We start from the raw sequence: 423 nt of genomic DNA, 5'->3' as shown, positions 1-423 counted from the left end.
TGGGGTGGTCCTGTCATTTGTACTTTTACTTTGTGAACTTTAGATCGCGTAATCGACCTACCTTCCCTCACACATGTTTCTTAAAGCAAATTAATATCCCAATGTCCAGGAGGAAACTGGGTTTCACGTGTCATCCTCCCAGAAGCACTCAAGCCAGCATCCCTTTTGTCTGTTAAAGTTACAGCCAAGCAGCAAAGGACACTTTCCAAGTCCAAGCCTTTCTCCAGGTTATGGGTTATATCTGCATGTACATACATGTAGACCTTTTGCCATGCCTCTACTTGTTTGGGGATTTTTCCTCAGTTCTTAGCTAAGTCTCTGGTAGTGGCAGTCATACACATCAGCAAACTGTGGGTCAATGCACCGAATGTGTTGTCGCTAGCAGTGTGATTCCACTTCAGAGTAGAAGTAAAGGGTCGTGGT

The sequence above is a fragment of the Stenella coeruleoalba genome (assembly GCF_951394435.1).
Source record: "Stenella coeruleoalba genome assembly, chromosome: 2".
NCBI lineage: Eukaryota > Metazoa > Chordata > Mammalia > Artiodactyla > Delphinidae > Stenella > Stenella coeruleoalba.
This window is presented reverse-complemented; position numbering follows the sequence as displayed.